The following is a 21979-nucleotide window of genomic DNA, read 5'->3' as shown; positions in this document are numbered from 1 at the left end:
CTAGAAACGGGGAGTGTGGGGGGGAATCTATACCATACATATACCCTAAAAATAAACTCAGTATGCAAAATGGAAGAAATGCATCCTTCTTACTAATATAGCTCAACTAATTTTCCATGTTTCCGACTCTGTTTACAATTGGCTGCAAGTGAGGACAAAAGTAGGAGAGAGACAAATGTACTTTTCGCGGCTCGTGTCGGCCCTGTAATCACAGGCTCCTTCAGTATGCGGTAAAACTGACCATTAAGGGAAAATAACTGGCACTCCAGAAGCTGCGTCAAAACAAGTCCTATTAGAACCAATTGTACCGCTGGCGCTGCCAACCTCCGCAGCAAGGCTGGTGGAGCCTGGCTGATTTTGTTTTCCAAAAGGGGATAAAGGCTTGCAAGCAACACCACTCTGAACATGACATCACGCGGCTCTGACCCTCAAGTCAGCAGTCGTGCCGAGGTCTGGAGCTGCGGAAACTCTGGCCCTGGAGAAGCCTCCGGGGGAGCACCAGCCCTTTCTGGTCCTCTGGAAATCTCTTCTCCCTCTTCCGTAGACACAGAATCGTCAAGACATGTGAACGCTGAGTGGCTCCATCTCTGGACGTGGGGGAAGCGCATGCGCTAAGGGATCTGTGTAGCCCTCACATTTTACACGCAGAGACAGTGTAAAACTGTCAGCCAGCCCACCTGCCAGTCACCAAGATTTTGTGGCACCTCTGCCATGGCTGGCCCTACGCTGGGCGAAGCAGCAGCCAGATTTTACTTCAGCAGAACTCACATCGCCCCCAAGTGACTCCTTGTCAGCGTAGAGCCGTTTGAACAGCCATGTTTGCTGGTCCCACGCAGTTGTTGTTCTAGTTGTTTTCCAGTATCTTGTGGACGCCTGAACTTTTCTCCAGTCATTAGCGTTGGGTACCTGGGTGTTAATGGTCACCTGCTTTAAAGTACTAGCAACCAGGACAAGTTATTTGATCTCAAAATGTGGACATGCCTTCAGTAGTTTATGTTAGGAATATATCATAAAATTGGGTGCAAAATATGAGGTTTAGTGTCTGGAAAAACTCAACTGTTGTCATTGTTCTTCTAGAAGATTCAAAAAAGCAAAAGGAAAAGCTTGACCTTTTGAAGACATTTGAAAATCGTCAGCTAGGGTGCAGTGCTTTTTTTTTTTTTTTAAATCAGGACAGTAAAATTCACCAGCGTCCATTGTTTCCCATAAGTACGTTCTCAGATGATGGTGTGATTATAAGGCCATCCAGAAAGGATATAACGTAGAATAAGAGATGCAGTATGCCACAGTCACAAAATTTTTTGAAAAGCTGGGTTTTTTTATTATTATTATTTACTGTGTTCTAATTAAAAGCCCACTGGAACTGCTTGAGAAGCTTTAGCGTGATCTAACAGTATGCATTTGCACCAACCTCCAGGCTCACTGCTGTGCTTTTCACTTCTTCATTTGTGTGTCATGTTTCTATAAAAATAGAGAGGTCAGTTACAGCAAATCACATCAAAGAGAAGGGAAGTGGAGAGACGGGGCTCTTTCTGCGTAATTTGGAGGAAGCATCTAATGCATGTCTGGAGTGCCTTCTCAGACCTGCCTAAGAGATGCACTTTGCACTAATCTTTCTGCTGTATTCTGACAGTTATTTCTTCATAATCCTCATCGTAAGCCTCTGATCTTTGATGAATGGTTTAACCCTAAACTTCAGGCTGGAAAAATCCCGTGGCATAAAAATTTAACTCATCAGATGCAGCCTGTGTATACGTTTTTCCCTTTTGGTTATGCCTTTTTCCCTTTGGGTTTGGGGTTTGGTGTGACTGTGTGCATGTATATGGGTGTGTGTGTGTGTGTGTGTGTGTGTGTGTGTTGGGGGTAAGGTTGGAGGCTGTGTTTACTTAGAATGCATACATTTCCTTTGGAACCTCTTAATTTCATTGCTTTTCCTACTTTATTGGTCTGTAAATGTGATAGTTGGTGGCCTATAGATTTTAGATTTCACGCAATTACTTGTATTTGTGCATGCTAAAGTGCATACATACACAGTTAAAAGTGCTACTTTTGGCTGGCGGCGTGGCTCACTAGGCTAATCCTCCGCCTTGCGGCGCCGGCACACCGGGTTCTAGTCCCGGTCGGGGCGCCGGATTCTGTCCCAGTTGCCCCTCTTCCAGGCCAGCCCTCTGCTGTGGCCAGGGAAGTGCAGTAGAGGATGGCCCAAGTGCTTGGGCCCTGCACCCCGTGGGAGACCAGGAGAAGCACCTGGCTCCTGCCTTCGGATCAGCGCGCCAGCCATTGGAGGGTGAACCAACGGCAAAAGGAAGACCTTTCTCTCTGTCTCTCTCTCTCACTGTCCACTCTGCCTGTCAAAAAAATTTTTTTAAAAAAAGTGCTACTGCTCAGTTTTTACAGAGAAAACTAAGGGCAAACATTTATCATATAAGCAATGCAAATTCTCATTCTATTAATTGGCTTGACACTAAGTGATATTGTCCAAAGCTGACCAAGCAGGTTTAAGAAACTACCTGTGGTGATAGTGTGTTAATTTTTCATTAGAAAATCTAGGTATAATCTTAAAAAATTTACCTTAAAATCACTAGTAAATCAAGGTTCAGACTGTCAAGTATGTTTGAATTATTTTTTAAGATTTAGTTATTTTATTTGAAAGAGTGCAGAGAGAGAGAGGTCTTCCATCTGATGGTTCAATCCCCACATGGCCACAATGGCTACAGCTGGGCTGATCCATGGCCAGGAGCTGGGAGCTTCTCCCAGGTTTCCCACACAGGTGGAGGAGCGCAAGGACTTGGGCCATCTTCTGCTGCTTTCCCAGGCCACAGCAGAGAGCTGGATCAGAAGTGGAGCCTCTGGGACTCGAATCAGCACCCATATGAAATGCTAGCACTGCAGGCAGCGGCCTTACACACTACACTATGGTGCTGGCCTCATGTGTTTGAATTTTTCAGCACTTCTGAAAACCTGGACCCGCTGTGTTAAAAAACAAAGATTTTATGGGGAAGCATCTCTCTCTCTTCCCCCCCCTCCTAAATGCACACACATGCACCCCAATTCTGTGCTTCAGCTAATTTGTCCTACCTATTTCCAAGTAGCCCCAGTTGAAAGAACTGATTATCTAGAGAGACTGTAAATGTCGGCACTTAGTAGGACTCAATTTGCCTGACCTATGGATTCCCTTTTCCATGGCCAGATTTCAGATGAGTCACGGGCTCAGCGTTTGAACAGTGCACTGTGCTTTCTTGAGTTCCTGCACTGTTTACTGTACCACATTTCTTTCCATCTGTTCCTGTCCATCTCTCCCCGTTCTTGATAATTTTTCATCTCTCCACAACTTCCTGTGGCTCCTATACAAGTTGCAAGATTGTAGAAAAAGAGAGGGAAACAGAATGAAAATACATTGTCCTAGAAGGGCAATAAAGCCACCTGATCCTAGACTTCGGAGCTCTGTATTCCAGAAAAGCCAAAGTTTGCTTTTCTTGAGAGCTGATCAGAGGACCTGAAATAATCGCAGTCCAAAGAGTGGATTTGTTTTGGAGAAAAGTTCAAGTGATTTTTCTTACATTCTTTGAAACTATGTCTTTTTTTTTTTTTTTTTTTTTTTTTTTTTTGTGACAGGCGGAGTTATAGACAGAGAGAGAGAGACAGAGAGAAAGGTCTTCCTTCCGTTGGTTCGCCCCCAAAATGGCTGCCACAGCCAGCGCTGTGCCAATCCGAAGCCAGGAGCCAAGTGCTTTCTTCCTGGTCTGCCACTCAGGTGCAGGGGCCCAAGCACTTGGGCCATCCTCCACTGCCCTCCTGGGCCACAGCAGAGAGCTGGACTGGAAGAGGAGCAACCGGGACTAGAACCCAGCACCCATATGGGATGGCAGCACCACAGGTGGAGGATTAACCAAGTGAGCCACAGTGCCGGCCCCGAAAATATGTCTTTAAAATAAATGGGTGTAGGGGCCTGTGCTGTGGTGCAGGAGTACCTGAAGTGCTGGCATTCCATATGGGTTCTGGTTCAAGACCCAGCTGCTCTTCTTCCTATCCAGCTCTCCGCTATGGCCTGGGAAAGCAGTAGAAGATGGCCCAAGTGCTTGGGCCCCTACACCCATGTGGGAGACCTGGAAGAAGCTCCTGGCTCCTGGCTTCTGATGGGTGCAGCTCCAGCTGTTGTGGCCAATAGGGGAGTGAACCATCAGATGGAAGAGCTCTCTCTCTCTCTTTCTCCCTCTCCCTCTCCTCTCTCTGTGTAACTCTGACTTGCAAATAAATAAATAAATCTTTTTTTAAAAAAGGGTGTATTTTCCACAGGTATCCTGAAATGGTTTTTTTCGTCAGTATTGTGAACCTTAAGCTATTAAAATTATGAAGATATTTACAGTTTACATATATTTTCATTTCAGACCATTAGCAGATAATCCCACCATGGCTCCACCTGCTCAAGCCAGCCTTCGTGGATCCCTCAGGGGCCGTGAGTTTGCAATGAAAAACATCCTTCTGAAAGCTTTCCTTATCACTTTTTCATTTCTTGCAGATAAGCCTGGCTGCATCTCAGGGGTGGCCCCATCCTCCTGCCCTGGGCTGGTCTCCGGTTGCATCCCGTTGTCACTGCCGTACGTTACATGGACTTCCCGAGATGAAGCTTCCTCCTGATGCTGTCTGTCCACTGAGCCTTGGGACCCGGATGCGCGCGCCGGTTCTCCTAGGTGACCGTCTTTGAAGCTGAGCAGAGCTGCTCGCTCCTCCCGTGGAGCCCCCGTCCCAAGCTACCTCTGCCACCCACCCCCTCCTGCCAGCCACTTCTGTTTGTCTCCTCTCCCTACCCCATCTGCTCTTTAAACTTCTGCAGTTCACCGAATTGATGGTCCATGCAATTCACTTGTCTGGAATGCCCCCACCCCACCCCCTGGTTCTTAACCAAGTTCATGTTTCAGTATGGATATGGTTCTGGTGTGACGCCTGTGTGTATTGAAAGAGGTTTACCTCGAAAGCCAGCATTTGATTTGATTGCAGCATAGAGAAGAAGTACTGGTTCCTCTCAAATTAAACAACTTTTAAAAGCGCCATTTTATTTATTTTATTTTAAAAATAATCTATGCAGCACTTCAAGAAATAGCTATATGGTGTTGTATATTATAAACTGGTGATATTCTATTAAATTATATATGTTTTGTTTTTTATGCTTCTTGAGGTGGTAATGAGAAAAAAAAAGTTTTTTAAAAAAGTGTGCCTTGCTGTATTTCTTATACCATTTATTTAAAAAGCTGCTTTCATGGTAAAATTCTGTTGGTTTGAAAGGAGGAAATAGCAAGGTTAAGATGTGTGAATAATTTCTGTATATATGAATAACCAACTCCGAACATTGATGTATAATGACAGTATAAAACGCTTTCATGTTTGTGATGTCTAGTGATGTGGAAAATATAAGCCTTAAATCTATTAGATTGCATGGTAATTAAAATTGGCATAATAAACATAGTTTATTGGGGGAAAAGGAAAATTAGTGATCTCTTCTACCTGTGTTCTTTACCAGATTGTTGCATCCGGTTCTGAAAAAAATGTAACCTGTAACAGCTTCCAAAATATCCATATTGCGTAAAAGGCTTAACATTACTTAAACTGGAGACTAGACCTGAAGCCTTTACAATTTTCTCAATCTTCTGGTCACTGTTAAGACCTTGGAACAGCAAATGATGAAACATCAGTTCACTTCAACAAATAAAAATTTATATTAGATTTTCAATTTCTACTCATCAGGCATAATGTTGGCTTTCAGGTTAATTTGTATGTCTTAATTTATTTAACATTTTTCAGATGGGTTTGATAGAAGGTTGGAAGAAAAGTATTGAAAATTGACTGTTATTTTGATTTAGTCTATAGGCTTTATACTTATTTATTTTGTAGCAAAGAAATTAGCAGAGAAATATTCCATTTGGCCTTTACTGTCTCTTAAATGCAATTTTAAATTTCTATCCTAACGCTTACTAAAGTGCCTGGCACACAGTAGGTATTCAATAGAACCATACTGAATGCAGCTATTGAATTAGATGACACAGATGACATCCATCTCTCGACTTTAAAAGCCCTACCGGCAAACGTGGGCATAATGCAGTATAAAGTTCCACAGTGTGTATCAAAATTCAAAAAGTGGAGAGAATGTCGTGGAATCCTGTAGGCACAGAAATGACAATCATTCATTCAACAGGTAGTTTGTAAACACCTTTTATCTGCCAGCTGTGATTCTAGATTCAGGGATGCAGCGATGTACAGACAGAGGCCCTGTTCACCAAGGCTTGCCTACATGAGGCCTGAGTGAACGCACAAGCGACACGTGGTAGTTGTCTTGGAGGTGAGGAAGAGTGGAAATGTAGCGAGAAAGGCACCGAGAGAGCAGCAGTGAGGCACAAGGAGGAAGATGAAGGGTTAGGAGAGACTTAGACAATAGAATATTAGCGGAGCTCTACTGCAGAGGTAGTAGGAGAGAAGGAAAATTGAGAGAGCTGATGGAGAATCTTTTCAAGTTAGGCTGGAGCTTTGGTCTGTATTATGCTAAGTAGTAAGGGAACGGGGTGGAGTCTTTGTTTTGCACTTGATTTTAATGTTAGAAGTTTCTTAGTACCACACCAGGAGCATTTAAACCAAGCGTATCTATAATCCTACCACTTTAAAGGATATTGGTGCCATTATGCCCCTTCTAATCTTTTCTATCCATGTTCCTAAATGGATGAATCATTGTAGGCTTTTGAATAGGTAGTAATTTGTTCCAAAGGGATTTTAGGTGGGCATCTAGTTGCAGTGTTCAAGAGGATGATGGGGTGGGGGGGAAGAGATTAGAGAAAATTGTCTAGTTAGGAGGCAGCTGTAGAAAAAAGCTAGGTTTGAGATGCTAACAGAGTACACAGGGGCAGTGGCTTGGGAGGTAGGGAAAGGTCCAATCCTGGTCTTCGAAGAACCTGAGAGTGTTCTGGCCTTCTGCTGGAAGGTGATCTTACTCTGCACACTCAGACACTCTCTGTTGTCCCTGGGGAGCAACTTGCGTGAAGTCTACCTCTGTCAGCAACACCTCCACAGGAAACACTGCCCACGATGTTCTATTTCCCTGTTATGTGCCCATGAAAGACCTTGCGGCACTGGAAGCGTTTACTCATTATCTGCTTAATACCAACACCAAATTTGTAGAACCACCTTCAGGTTTATGGAACCGTGTCTTTTCAGATTGGAAAGGATGGAGTATCCTCAATCTCTCACCGTGTTTAGATGTGACCCTTAAAAAAAGTCACGCCAACTCTTGCTCCACACTTGCAGCCACAGTGGTTCGTTCTCTGGGAAGGCCGGCTCTTCCACTGTGGGGCACGTCTCTTTGTCAGGAAGTTCTTTCTTAGGTTGCTAAAGTCTGCATAGTGCCTGGACCCCGTCTATAGTTTGGCTCGCTGGTCTTCGCTCTCTTCTGGAGCAGCTCAGACTATTTCTCCTTCCTCTTTCCCATGGCAGCCCCGAGGAGGGTCGAGGCCAGCGAGTCATCTCACCGTCAGCTGCCCTTCATGGTTTTCACATTTCAACCGACTGAATGTTAACAGGCAGAACCCTTGAAACTGGGGAGCTGTCTTCATCATCATACATGTAGAGAAGTGCTAAGCTTTCTCTGAGAATATATTCAAGATATATGTTTATTCTATTACTGTAAATTTCAATAAAGAAATAAAGAATCCGCGACTTCGTTCAGTGGCCCATTCCAGTGCCAGAGTCATCTTGAATTTTTTCTTACGTTGAATCCAAACCTCACGTGTATCCCCGTAACGCAGGATCCGTCATCCATGAATATACTCATTTGTTCATTCAGTCATTCAACAAACATTCATTGAGTTGCTACTGGTGTGAGCCGCTGTGTTTGGCAGTAGATAGACAAAGATGACTAAAACATGGTCTTTGCCTCCAAAGAATTTAGTTTTTCTTCTGAGTGCCTTTCATATCCTTGAATAGAATTATTATGACTTTTATCCAGATTAAATGATGACCCCATTTACTTTGGCTCTTCTCCAGTTTCTCTGTTTTCAAAAACCCACTGAGTAAACTAGTATGCAGAATGGTCTGAGGGTGACTATCAGAACTGACTTGGTTTTAATTCCGGGGGAGAAGTATGTTTCAGATTTTTGATCAGCTGAAAAAAAAAATGCTTCTTATACAACAATAGAACAATCTAAATTTATAACTTCTGATTTTCTGAGTTTGATGATTTAATTGTATCATTCATCCTGCTTCAGTTTTACCTGTTGTATAACTCATGGAACAAACTAGATGAAAAATTAAAGCAGTGAAATGATCTAGCAATTTCTGATAAGTCAAATTGTTTTCATTTACAAATGAAGTTGGAATTATTTTAGAATTTTAAAGTGATTTTTCAAGTACCAAATAATTGTTATATTTCAAATGTAACTTGACCCATCTAAATTTAGTTATCTTTTTCCCCAATTTTATTTTGATTAAGTTCAGATCTATATAAGTTTAAAGAGTAGTACAATAACATTTGCATACTCATCATTTATTCATTTTAATTGCTTATTAATTTTGCCACCTTTAATTGACCCCCCTACACATACTTTTTTAAACATGGTTGAGCCATTTGAAATGATTCAGTACAATATTTCATTTAAAAACACTTCAGCGTATATCACCTGACAAGAGCATTTTTCTACAAGTCTGCAATACCAACCTCACACTCCAGAAATGTCACATTGAGAAAACAATGTTGTCTGACGATGAGCCACGTTCAGATTTCTCCAAACAGCCCTGAAGTATCCTCTCGCAGTTTTCATTTTAATCTAGAACCCAAACAGAGATCCTACCTCTCTCATTGTTTCCATGTCCTTTTCATGTTGAACATTTTCCCTGGGCTTTTTTTTCTCTCTATTCCTGTGGTCTTTCTTGACGCTGACATTTTGGAAGAATCCAGGCTGTTTTTAAAGAATGTTCCATGATGCGATGCGGATGGGCCCAGTTGCTTTCTCATTATTAAACTCAGGGTAGACTCGTGCCAGCTGTAGTATGCAAGGGACGTTGTGCTCCACAGCCGCTCTGTAATGAAGTGTGCATGACTTAGGAACCTCCTGATATTTCTTGAAGTTCATGGCTTATTTGTACAGCTCGTGCTCCATTAGTCTGAGGCAGGGCTCAGCACGCTATGACCCCTGGGTCAAATCCAGCCCACTGCCTATTTTGGTTAGACCAATGAACTAAAAATCATTTTTCATGTTTAAGTATTTGGAATACTTCAAAAGAATATTTCATGACGTGGGAAAAATTACGTGAAGTTTAAATTTTGGTGTTCATGAATAAAGTTTTATTTGAACACAGTCACACAGATTTGTTTACATATTGTCTACGGCTGCTCTTACGTTATAACTGCAGAGTGACGTGGTAGCAGTGAAATCCCATGGCCTGCAAAGTCTAAAATATTTATTATGTGGCCATCACAGAAAAAGATTTCTGAGCCCTGATCTGTGGTATGTTAAACTCTGACATCATTTTCTTCTCCATAGATAGATTTATATTTTCAAAGTCAATGTAACATTGCACCTGCAATAGCTGTGTTTTCTCTTTCTATATTTTATTGCACTCTCAATTTCTGTTTCACATTACCTTAGAAAAATAAAGTGTGCTTTGTTTGACACATTTGAAGATTGTTCCACATCCATAGTTTGTTTAAGGATTTAAATTTAGTACACTAACTGTTAATGCCTGGTTTTGATTGATTTAGTGGGTTAGTCAATTACAGACTAAATAATTAGTTCAATCAAAACCATCAGCAAAATTGACACAACCTAAACTCACTTCAATGCACCAATAAACTGGAATCCTTTCTCTAAATGTTTTTCTAAAATGGTCCAAGAAATTAAATCCAGACCACTTCACAGGGTTTTTTTTTTTTTTTTCAAATTTATTTTTCAATCCAAAAAAAAAAAGGAAAACCATGATCAAAAGAATGTATATGGTATCCCTTCATTTCTTGACTGCTGGTCATACATAGAATCTGAATTTACTGAGGAAATACGTATTTATTTCACCTGCTGTGCACATAGGTGGACACTCATTGAACAGAAGATGTTCAAAAGCAAAAGACCTTTTTAACTTTTTTCCTTAATTCACCTGGGTCAGCGTGACCTGCCACCTCCCTGCAAAGGAGCAGTCCAGAAAGGTTTTTGGCCACTTCCTTCTTTAAAAGCAACCGCATACCTTCCGTAGAACAAAGACGCTTTAATTTGAGACATTCTGCATATTTGTATTTTCAGAGTAAAATAAGAAAATGATGTGTGGGGGTCAGGCCCGGAATGGTAAGACGTCTTCAGCAAAGGCGGCGGTGGCTGATGCCTTAAGACCACTCTTGACTTTTGATTAATGGGCTCGCACCAAAGCTCAGAATTTTTCAGCTTGCTTATCCCTGTGTTTGCCGGAAATCATAAAGCAGTTTTCTCAGTCTGTTTTCCAATGCAACAGACAGAACGTGGAAGGTGTTCACGTGTGTGAGGCTGTTTTTCATCCGTTCCCACTGCTGTAAGAGAATACCTTAGACTGGGTCATTTGTAAGCAACAGAAATGCATTGCTCAAAGTCGTGGCGGCTGGGAAGTCCCACGCAGTCCCTGGTGAGGGCTCTCGCTGTGCTTCGTCGATGGCTGCTGCTTGCTGCCTCTCCACGCGGTGGAAGGGGCATCCATAAACTCCCTTGGGCCTCTTCCAGAAGCACACTCATCTCATCCTTAAGGTATCTGCCCTTACAACTTAACAGCCTTCCAAAGGTCCCACCTCTTAATACCACCACATTTGGGATTAAGTTTCATTATGTGAACTGGAGGGGGGGGGGCGGGATATGAATACTCAGGCCGCAGAGGGGACACTTCCAGATATTTGTCAAATATGTTAAGAAACAATTTCCATTGCAGAAAATACTCTGCCCCCGTCTCTGCCACTCCAGGCGGGTATCCTAACGCTGCTGAAGGGAGTGACAGTACTCTTTGAAGCCAGTCTAACTCATATGTAAACAAAAAATGACTCCTAGATCTTGGCACTTGTTTATAAAATTTTATTTGAAGAGGGAAGGGAGGGAGAGAGAAGAATCTTTGCTCTTCTGCTTCACTTCTCCAATGCCTGTAACAGCCAGAACTGGGTGAGGCTGAAGCCAGGAGCCAGGAATTCCCTGAGCTGTCACCTGCTGCCTCCCAGGGTGCGCATTAGCAGGAAGCTGGATTGGAAGCAGAGGCAGGACCCAATTCCAGGCACTCCAATTTGGGAAGTGGGTGTCCCAAGTGGTTGGTCTAACCTGCTGTGCCACAATGCCCACCCCATTGTTGCTTTATTATTGATTACAAACCTTGTGATACCATCCTTAAGAACCACAATCCTGAGACACTCTCTCGTGTGAAGTGAGGTGTCTCCACAAGCTGCAATGCGCTTCCAAGGAACCGGAGAATCCACCCCACCGTGCGTGCAAGGACTGCCCAGTGACCCACCACCACGAAGAGCGGGTCTTTTCTGGTGAGTACCCACAGTGTTCTTCAGGAAAAAGTGAGTGTAAAATGCGACAGCATCGGCCTTACGTTTACACTGAACGACATAGTCCTGGTGATTGGGCTCGGAGAACTTGGCACATTGTTAAATGTGGACTGATAGGCAACAGCAAGATTTTCCAGGTATAAAAAGCATTTTTGTGTCTCTACCATTTGGCCACCATGTTCATCAGCTTGGTAGGCTGTGCCATTCCTCTTTCCCACTTCTTCAGCCATTTTGTGTGGGGGAGTTTGATTAGAATCCCCAGCTGTAATTTGGTATTTTTTTTCACATGGGGAAGACATATGATAATGGATTTTTATTAATGTAGTGCAAATGATTTGATAAGAAACTATGCCAAAATTATTAAGACATTTATTTGTCCATACACCTATCCTCCCATTTAAAAAACATTGCGGCTCTATGAACAAATGGGCCATTCCAGACATAAAGCAAAATATTATTCAGCAAAATTTATTCAAGGACTTAAAATGATTGAAAGCATTAGGAACATAAAAATGCATAAGATCCTCTTTAAATCCCAATATTCCCTAACCACTGGTTTATAAAAAATACTCCACGGTTTACAGAATTAGTCTGGTTCTATTAGTTGATCAAGGTGCTTACACTAAGTCAGCAATTCAAAACAAATAATTCCCTCTGTGTGTGAGTGTTTGCTTGCAGATATGTTTCATTTATTTTAAAGTGTCTTTATGTAGAATGACAAGTTGCTGAAATTTATCTTGTCATTAAAAGGTGTGCAAATCAAATCGTCTTCAGACCTGCGCTCTCATCCCTGCCAGTCCCAAATGACTCAGGATGCTTACGGCAAGGTTTTGTAAAGTGACAACTCCTTAAATTTCCAGGGAACAATTCCATTTTTTGTACGCATGTCTTTTGCCTATTTTCTAGAAACTTCTATCCATATTCTAACGTTCTCCATAGCTGCTTTCAACTTATTAATGATGTCTCTCCATGCAAGCTATATGTAAACGTACTTTTAGATGGTACAATTACTAATAATTTATAGATTGAGGCATTTTCTATAGGAGGGAGACAATGCTTTAAAGGGTAGCTTTTTAAAAGAAAAGATACAACAGATTCTGATTTAGACTAATTGAACAATAGACTAAATTTATTAACCTATGGATTGGATAATTTAACTCATATGTAACTTTCTGGCCAATCAAATATTTTTAAACAGAATTGAATCATTGAGGAATTATTATCACTACATGTTGACCAATTATATAAAAATATTTGGGTAAGTTGTAGGAATTCAGGAATCTCACTCTATATATTATTTTTTAAATGAAGCTAAATATACATCCTAGTAAAATAAGTGACTTTCAGGCCAGCCCCATGGCTCACTTGGTTAATCCTCCGCCTGCAGCGCCGGCATCCAATACAGGCACCAGGTTCTAGTCCCAGTTGCTCCACTTCCAGTCCAGCTCTCTGCTGTGGCCCGGGAGGGCAGTGGAGGATGCCCCAAGTGTTTGGGCTCCTGCACCCTCATGGGAGACCAGAAGGAAGCACCTGGCTCCTGGCTTCAGACTGGCACAGCACCAGCCATAGCGGCCATCTAGGGAATGAACCAATGGAAGGAAGACCTTTCTCTCTGTCTCTCTGTCACTGTCTATAACTCTACCTGTCAAATTAAAAAAAAAATAAGTGACTTTCACTAGAGTGCTTACTGTGTGCTAGGCACTGTGTAAGCCTTCTGCATACTTAATTCAACCCTGACAATACTCTACAGTTGGCAATATCCATTTCATAGTAAGGAAATTGACAACTGCAAAGTATGGAGGGGAAAATTAGTTATTTTTAAAGCTCACTTGCCACCTAGGTAAATAAGAGTTTATTGTATAATGTTCAGTTAATATCCATCTATATGTGTGTGTGTGTATATATGTATATAAAACATTGCTACCTGTCTTTCTATATAAAATACTTACTGAACATAAACTAATTCATGCCAAAACCGAAGAAAGGACTTTCACTTTCAGAAACATTTCTTAAAAAAATTCTATAGGAAGAAATGATAGCTAAATTAGCACTTGAAAAAGGCCAAAGAAAATTATAGACTGTACATAATTATGCCTCATTATGACCTCTGCGCATTTTCTAGAAAAGTTAGGCATTAAAAACACACACAACAGGAGCACCTTAAAGGTCAGAGCCTGATGAAAGAAGAAGGCAATAGCTGATTATGGAGGACGAGATTCACGTTCCAGCAGGAACATACATTTGTATCATCTGTATTTTGCTTGAGAAGTGCTTTCAATTATGCAATTTTCCACATTTTGTTTTATTTTGTTTCATATCAGAAGGAGGTGGTGGAGAGAGGCAAATTCTGAAAAGTCTAAGTACAAATCAAATTTTAATTTCATGAAATGAAAATGTAGGTTTTGCTCTGATTCCTGCAATGTTTTCAGTGATTTTTGGTTCACATGGGCCTTTTGCTCCCCCGAAAGTATTTTAACCTTTGGGAGTAACTGCTGAGATCTCAGTTCACACAAACATTCCCTCAAAGTGTGCCATTGCCTTTATTTATTTATTTATTTTTGACAGGCAGAGTTAGACAGTGAGAGAGAGACAGAAAGGTCTTCCTTCTGTTGGTTCACCCCCCAAATGGCCGCTACGGCTGGTGTGCTGCGTCCATCCAAAGCCAGGAGCCAGGAGCTTCCTCCTGGTCTCCTATGCAGGTGCAGGGCCCAGGCACTTGGACCATCCTCCAGTGCCTTCCCAGGCCACAACAGAGAGCTGGACTGGAAGAGGGGCAACCAGGACAGAACTGGTGCCCCAACCGGGACTAGAACCCGGGGTGCTGGTGCTGCAGGCAGAGAATTAGCCTAGTGAGCTGCGGCGCCGGCCACCATTGCCTGTAAGAGCTCGTTTCTAACACAGCAAAGCTCCTGGGATCCCAGCTAGCGAATTTCACTGCAGAAAAAACCATGATAAACATTTAAACTAATAATAAATAACAAGTATTTTTGAGTTTTTCATTTGAAAATAATTCCAGATGTATAAAATATTACAAAAATGAAAATAGTATATGAGATTCACCTTTTAATATTTCATCCCGTTTGCTTTATTTTTCTCTCCATCTCTCTCTGGTGTTTATTTTCTGAGTGGTTTGAAGGTAAGCTTCACACACCATAGCCTTTTATCCCTAAATGCTTCATTCTATCTTTACGAATAAGATATAGCTATGTTATCAAATATAGCCATAGTATAGTTACCAACTTTATACATTTCCATTGACAGAATGCTCGTGGCTCATCTACATTCTTGTGTCTTCCAATTTTGTCGGCTGTCCTGATAACATCCTGGACATCATTTTCCTCCCTTCACTATGTGATCCGAGGTCTTGAATTCAGGTGTCCTATCTCCTCAACCTTCTTTAACCTGGGAATGTTTTCCTGACTATTGTTTGTCTTCTGTTGACACTGACAGTTTTGAAGACTAGACACCACCAAAAGTCCTGATCGCACACATTTTGAAACATTGTGTGACCACTCCATCCCCACTGCCACCTGATGCCAAGATTCGCATGACGTCCATGTTTGGTTTGCAGCAATAATTGCCCAGTTCCATTTTTGGGTCACTCGCAGGGTTTACTTTGTCCCAAGCATTTCAGCTTATGAGATCTTTTGTGAATATCTAAAGTGTGCCCTGCAAGAGCTGTATACAATGCTTGGGAAACAAAAGGTTGATTTTACTCTTAAAGGCAGTTTGCAAACTTTGGGAGACAGAGTTACAGATGTGGGTTTATCAGAGAAAAACTCTATGCCAGTAGTTCTCGGTTTTTAATCCAGCTCCCTGCTAATGTGCCTGCAAAAGCAGTAGAGAGTGGCCCATGTGGGCCTCTGTGCCCATGTGGGAGACCCAGTGGAAGCTCCAGGCTCCTGGCTCTGACCTAGCATAGCACTGACCCTTGCAACCATTTGAGGAATAAAGCAGTGGATGGAAGATCTGTCTGTCTCTCTCTTTTCTTCCTCTCTGTCTCGCTCTCTCTGTAACTCTTCCTTTCAAATAAATAACAATAAATCTTTATTTAACAAAGAAAAAAAAAAGATTAACCAGAGGAGCAGTGAAAATGAAGACTCTCAGTTTCCACATTGATTCTGATTCAATAGACCTGGGACAGCACCTAGGAATTTACAGAACAAATATTCCTTGTAGGTGTATTTGTCTTCATAGTAGTACACTGATCCATGCTCTCTGAGAAATTCCTACAGGCAGTGCCTGATCTAGTACTCAATCTTTGTTGAAGAAACAGTATTTTTCATATATACGTACATATTTTCTACTTCTAAAAGCAATGTGTGATGTGAAACAATTTACAATAAAAATCACAATTAACTGGAAAACTTTCAGTATAATAAAAGACCTGAACCAAAAAGTAAAACTGGTCAAGGGAATAAGTACATGAATATGCAAACTAAGAGGAAATGCTGAATCTAAGCATAGGTCTTCACTGTGAGCTCTAGCAGTCAAGGGAAAAGGAAAACACGATCCCTGGGAGAATTCCTCATCTAATCAAAGGAGTAGCCTTCCGAATGTCGAGAGGGGCTCATCCTATAGGTCTTATTTAAGGACCATTCAGTGACGTGAATGGATGATGTAACTCAAGTCCTTTTAGGAAGATAAGCCCACATAGACTACTTCTTATGATAAACTTAAGAATTGAGGGCATAATATGGTTGCATTTGGGAGGATGTTGAAGCTAAATGATTGGTGGCTCCTTTAAATAGTCTCACATTGGCTTTGGACAGGAACTGAATCACAGACAATTCAAAATTGAGATTCCTACCCAGGTCTAGTCACAGATAGTCCACACTGTTGATTGAAGAAAAAAAAAAAGATCCAATGTGTAGATGACAATGATGTTGTTTCCTGTGAAAATAGAAGCACTTGTGTCTTGATATTTGTATTTTAATGGGGGATCACTTCACCCCTGCACAATAGTGAGCTAAGTGAGCACCATCAAATGGATCAAGAACAATTCTCCCAGAACAATTCTGTGTCTGTACAAAATGTTGATGGAAACCCCAGAGTTCTATACTACATAAACACAAAGGACATGGCTTATCTTAAAAACTTTTGAGGGTAACAGGTACAAAGATCTGCTCATCTACAGAAAATCCTTAACATGACTCCTGCAAATGTTTAATCTCAAGAGCAACTGCATCCCAAGGGTTAACCAAGTAAATCACAACTTGTGACTCTTAGAAACTAACCACAGCAATGCCCTGAGCAGACTAGTTTGATATTATCCATTTGGACATCAAAATATTGCTGCCAAATCTGATTGTTTTGGCTTTAAGAGAATTAATATTTACAGCTTTTCCTGACAGAAGTTGGCCAATATGTTGAATTGCTTGTCAAAGCCACTTTTTGAACCCTATAGGAAAGCATGTCATCAATAAGAAAGAGGTGCTTGTCTTGCTGTGGCTAGGTCACTTAAAGACAGCCAATTTTTTCAGTTATAAAATTAAAAGGGGAGCACTTGGGATCCAACCCTGTTTTATGCCATTTAAAATAGACGTTTCATCTGTCAAAAAGAAAGCCTCTCCTATCCATGTTAATTTGTGCCATATTGGCCAGCAGTAATGGCTCTGGGAGAGAATTATAAGCCTTGAATCTATGTTGAGATCATACACTTAGGCCTCTTTATGGATTCAATGACCAATGATAAATCAATGAGTTCCATGAAAAGTCTTAAAATGTTCCTAACTGATTGAGAGACCGCATTTTATCTCCAGAAGTATATGCTGCATGCTGATTTCTTATCTCCCCGCCAATCGTCCAGAATATTTTTTCTAATGCATCCTCATGCCTCTTCAATACTTTGTTATATTATAATTATTTTTGCATATGTCATGTAGCTTGAATTAGCTTCTGGTTTTATTGGATCCTTCAAAGCTTTAAGCAATAACCCCATAAATGCATACATTCTTTGTTTACTAAATAAAAGAATGAATGACTAGAGATAAATGAATACATGGATCAGTATTTCCTCCTTTGGTTATGATAAAATATAAAGTTCCTAGCCAAATAATTAGGAGACACAGAAAGATCCGATGAATGTGAGTTGTGTCCTTTAGTTTGAGAGGTTGTTTTGGCTTTCTGTCAGGGAAATTTGGCATCCTGTCACTTGAGATTTTTCTGATATGGATCATTGAAAATGGATGAGCTCCATCAGCACCTGCCATGGAGATCCAGAGCTTGTCACATTGGCCAAGTCCTTGCAGGTTTCCGGTTGGATTCTTCCAACATTCTTTTCCTGGGGAAACCCAAAGAACACTCCAACAGACTGAATCATGAAAGCAGCAAGTTCCTTAATTTTCTCATTTCTGTCCTATTTCCCATGTAGAAATTCCAGGAGTGTATTTGGCATCCAAAAGGATTTCAGTTGATTGAAAACATATTTTATTTAGATTCTTGCTCTTTTACAGTATATTATACAATCAAATCAATGATTCCCTGTGTTTTCACCTCATGGCATACAGAAAGTGATGTGACAGCCTGGAGGAAATTCAGAGGCTGATCAAAGTGACCGGCCCTCTGGCCTACCGTGGGGGTCTACCTTGGCGGATAGGAGAGTCCAGCTTCGGTTCTGTCTTCTGGTATGCTGCAGCATTACATTGGAGGAGCTTTGGTCTGTGGTATACAAAATCCTGTGGTGAAAAATGGTTATCAGGTCTAGTTTTCATGCCCAGAAATTAGATTTAATTACTGTAAACATTTAGCACAGAGAGTACTTAACCTATGTCTAAAGCTCTCTAGAGGCTGTAATTGTACTGTCTCTTTTGAGAGCCTGTCTCGCTGTAGGAACACCTTTCATATACAGGAATCCTAGTGTTGCCCAACTTGCTGCCTACTAGCAACAAGCAGCTCCTTCAGCTTCTCATAAATGAAAAGAAGCATTTCCATTAAAACTGCCCTTCGAAGCCTTGTGCAAGTCCCTTATTGGTCTCTCCTTATGTAAAGAAGCAAATCCTTTTCCTTTTTTTCCCCTTAGGCCTGGCTTCCTATGTCTTTAATATTTCATTTGCATTTTTTGATTATCTAAATTTGCTCTAATTTCTCCACATAGTTTTTAGACTACAGAAATTGAAACTTGACACATTATGCTAAAAGAATCTGGTCATCACTGTACATGTGCAAATGGACATCTTCAATTATAATTGTGGTCTGCCATCATTCTCACATATTTTTTCCATTTCAAGTGGAATCAATTAGTACTCCTTACACTTATACTTCTTAACAGACAGATGGGACAATAATGTGAATGAGGGACTCAAATAATAAAGCTACCAATATCCATATTGACCATCGCTAACTGTTACTGAATTAGTAGTGCTTAATGAATGCTATTTCATTTGATTCTCTTAAAATATGACAGGTGCATCCATTAGTCCATTTTATGGATGACAAAACTGAGGCTCAGGGACATTTGATAACTTATCCAAGGTCAAGCTTGGATTCAAGCAGATTAATCCTCTGACTGCAGTTGCTTACTGTCTCCAAGAATAATGGTTCAGAATAATGGCTTGCACCGTGTACATCATTCTGGTTTTGTAGATGTCAATTGTGGATGTCAACTCACTCTAAAAGATGACTTTTATCATAAAACTGTATCTTTACTTCCTCCAGAGAACCAAGTAAAACTCCATAAGAGTTAACACTTCTCTAAATATGCTTCTAAACATATTGTTCATAATTCATTATGATCGTGTTGCTTCTAGGAAAACTTCATGTATGTAGTCAACGGTTATGTAGCACTTATTAACTGTCCAAATACCCTCCTAGGTGTTTATGAATAAATAAGAACTCAAGCCTATGGATTCCATACTTCACTTTGAAAGCGGAGAAACTGAGGAATAGAGGTGTTAAGTAATTTGTCCAAGGCACTAAAATAATGAGAAGTTAGAAATGAGATCTGAACCTAGGCATCAGAGACCAAGCATCGGAACCAAGATGAGGTTTTGATAGAATGTATGGTGACTATTTTAATTCTATGATGAATTTTAAAACATAAATTATGCATTTGTTGGTAAGTATGTGCAAGTAGACACTATACACAAGCAAATATATGGTTTAAAAATTTTAATGAGGCTGGCACTGCGGCTCAATAGGCTAATCCTCTGCCTGCGGCGCCGGCACTCCCAGTTCTAGTCCCAGTCAGGGCACCGGATTCTGTCCCGGTTGCTCCTCTTCCAGGCCAGCTCTCTGCTGTGTCCTGGGAGTGCAGTGGAAGATGGCCCAGGTCCTTGGGCCCTGCACCCGCTTGGGAGACCAGGAGAAGCACCTGGCTCCTGGCTTCGGATCGGCGCAGTGCGCCAGCCACAGCAGCCATTGGGGAGTGAACCAATGGAAAAGGAAGACCTTTCTCTCTCTCTCTCTCTCTCTCTCACTGTCCACTCTGCCTATCCAAAAAAAAAAAAAAAAAAAAAAAAAAATTTAATGAAATGGAAACATACTCTCTTGTCCAGAGAAGGTTTTATTCATGGAAATACAAACCAAGAACCCCAAATCTCAAAGCATCTGGGGCAGTGACATAAACTGGATGTTGCCACAAGCCTTTCTCCAGTTTGTTACACAGTCCTTGACTTTTCAAGTGGATCCAAAATTTGCTGTGTTGACGCCAGCTCCCAGCCACAGAGCAAAAACAGAGCTGAGAACCCTGGATATTATTCTAGACTTCCCACTCTCAAGGAGAACTGAGGGGTCTTGAAAACATTTCAGCCTTGAACCACATGAGTGTTGATTCTGTCTCTGTTTTTGTTGCCGAGAGGATATTCTTCACCTATGACATATCTGTCATTTTTTAATGGCAGCTGCATAAACACGTCAGTATTATTTTAAATAATGTTGGTCATTGCATCCTTCATGAAAAGGCTTTTCAATTCTATTTAAACCAAGGATTTTTATCTCATGGCACTCCAACTTTGGTTAATTTTAAACAATGTGATTTAGAGGTTATTTGGGAGTTTGTTTACCTCCATTTTTCCCTATAGAAAGGACATTTGGGATATTTTCACCATTGTTGAAATCAGCGTATATTTCAATTTGGGGAAGGCAAGGAAACATTTCCTTTCACAGCTTATGTATCTTGAGTGCAATTGCACCTAAAATAAGACACTGACAGATATCAAATGGAATTTTGAAAGATACTATATATAAAAATAGGTGTTGTCTAAGCAAGTAGTGAAACCTATAGGACACACTGCTACTGCCGAGGGTAAGCTTGACTGACCACACTGGAGAAAGGACCCCCACGCCCCTGGAGTCATGGGGCCTCAGCTGGACTCCCAGCTCCAGCCCTGGATGGCTGTGTGTCTTGAGGAAAAGTACACACCCTTCAAAGCCTCAGATCCCTCCACTGAATAAGGAGAATACAAATAATTTACAAGATGGCTTTGAACATGAAAAGTAATGCATTAATTAACCTAGTTCCTGGTATTTTGTGGGTAAATATTTAAAAACAGAGTTCTTTATTATGAAGATTTAGGTTCTTACTCGAAATTTCGATATTGGAAATTTACAGAGAAAATAATGCAATATCATCAAAATGTTGAAAAGGCAGCTGTGGTTCCGTTCTGGTGCTTGAAAGGCCGGAAGCTTTGTTGTGAAGTTGCGGATACTGGGCAGCGGGCACGTGGTAACCCAGTCCACTACAAGCTACAGTGTGAGGCCAAGCACATAGAACACGCTGCCTAGCACCCGAGGTCATTGTGAGATTGTTTGTGAAAATTAAAAACCAGAAGACACCACTTTCGTTATTAGATATATCGGCTTCCACGACAGAGACAAAAATGACCCAAGAGAGGGTTGTGTGGGCCAGGCTTAGAGCTGTACAAAGGTGCACAGACAGGATGTAGAGACCATGCTCCCTCTCCCAGCTGTCACACCCCGTGATAAAGCATCTACACAAAGAAACCACTCTTATTCAAAGCAAGTTTGGAAATACTATTTCAGGAGTCTAACCCTTCTTTAATCATATACTTTGATGGAAGAATGTTCTTATGCACATCAGCTCAGCTCAATTCCTTCCAGAAGGACTGACATCTTAAACTGCACTAAACAATGAATCACCTTGTCAAATAAAGTGCAAAATGGAAAACCTGTTACCAAACTCATCTGATATAATGACATTTACAACAACATGTTTGAGGTGATAAACCGACAATAATAATTATATTTCCTTTAGACTTTGATTGTACTTTGAAAGTTCGATGCAATCATACTTTCTTCCTTCAAGAAAATTTTACACCCCGACATTTAATTTCTGAAACTTCAAACCATCTATGAACATGCAAATCACAGTTGGCATTAAAAGAAGCACTCTCGGCTCCCTTTCGGGAGTCTGGAATAATGATGACGACGATGATGCAAACAATAGCGGAGTCTAGGAGACTTTTCCTGTAATTCAAGGTTGATGGAAGC

The 21979-nt window shown here is 41.1% G+C and overlaps 1 protein-coding gene across 11 annotated transcripts in view; it reads left to right on the top strand.

Annotated features, from left to right (window-relative positions):
• Positions 1–8313, top strand: part of AKAP6 (A-kinase anchoring protein 6) — a 618005-nt gene extending 609692 nt beyond the window's left edge. For all 11 annotated transcript variants that reach the window (XM_051822153.2, XM_051822154.2, XM_051822151.2 and 8 more), the window contains one exon: positions 4520–8313. The gene's annotated coding sequence lies outside the window, so the exon portion shown is untranslated. The remainder of the gene's footprint in view (positions 1–4519) is intronic.
• The last annotated feature ends 13666 nt before the right edge of the window (positions 8314–21979 follow it).

Source organism: Oryctolagus cuniculus, chromosome 12 (genome assembly GCF_964237555.1).
Source record: "Oryctolagus cuniculus chromosome 12, mOryCun1.1, whole genome shotgun sequence".
NCBI classification, from domain to species: domain Eukaryota; kingdom Metazoa; phylum Chordata; class Mammalia; order Lagomorpha; family Leporidae; genus Oryctolagus; species Oryctolagus cuniculus.
The sequence above is the reverse complement of the archived record's forward strand: the minus strand, read 5'-3'. Positions and strand labels throughout refer to the sequence as shown.